The sequence below is a fragment of the Tupaia chinensis genome, unplaced genomic scaffold (assembly GCF_000334495.1).
Source record: "Tupaia chinensis unplaced genomic scaffold, TupChi_1.0 Scaffold000140_1, whole genome shotgun sequence".
NCBI lineage: Eukaryota > Metazoa > Chordata > Mammalia > Scandentia > Tupaiidae > Tupaia > Tupaia belangeri.
In genome coordinates this window covers 9,674,444-9,675,514 of record NW_006159610.1, presented here as the reverse complement: position 1 = coordinate 9,675,514, position 1,071 = coordinate 9,674,444, and positions in this window count along the sequence as shown.

Below are 1,071 nucleotides of genomic sequence, written 5' to 3'. Positions count from 1 at the left end.
AATTACTGTGCTATCTGTACAAATTGCATTGATATTTTAATCGCTGTGAAACTCACTTTTTTTTTATTTATTAATTCACTTTACACCATCACAACACACAAATGAATTTTCCATCCAAAATACACTATGCATTGTCTCAATCAAGTACATCCACATATATGTTCTCAGCAAATAATTTTCCAATTCTTATGATCTGCATACCTTGCCCTTTGTCTTGCCATCCCTGATTCCCCATCCCCCACCCTCTGCTATGTCCCACCTTCCCCTCCCTTTTTCCCTGGCATCCATGGTTGCCCTCCATACTTTCCTCCCTCCCCATTCAATTATTCTGCCAATGAACTTAATCAGTCCAAATAAATCCATTAGCTAGCACAGCTGACACAAACCTACACATGTATCCTAGTCTGACCCTAGGCATGAACCCCGGTGAGTAGAATGAATATACTATAAAGTAATACCCAGCTGTGCCCATACAGCTCGCTGCATTCATCAATGTGCATTTTTTTTTTCCTCCTGCAACTTTTTTTTTTTTTTTAAATATTATATTACCTAACACTCATTCCCTGAGCATCATCACAACATTCTAAATGTAGTTTCCCATCTAGGACAAACTACATAGTGACTTAATCAAGCATGTTATCATCAATAATATTCCATTTCTACTTTCATACAATGTATACATACATATATGTTTTTTATCCTATCTTTGACCCTCTGCCCTTTCCCCCTCTCCCATTACACTATCTCTGCTATATACAGTTGTCTTCCAGGGGAACCATTGAAAATGTGATACCTGCAAGTAAAGGGAGAAGGGCCACAAGTTTAAAGTTTTCAACAATAGGGATCATAGATTCCATTCAATGTTGGATCAAGGGTGGGTCTCGTGCAGATCGCCATTGTAGGAATGATGCCGTGGGGCTCTACAGCGTGAGCTATCCTCGGGTATCTGGCTTCCTCAAGAATGGTAGAGTAGTTCCTGTTCTTCCCTGAGGCAATGTAGGGCTGGTAACCATCATCTTCTCACTGTCCATAGGCAGAGAAATTCTCGGGTATCTGGCTTCCTCAAGAATG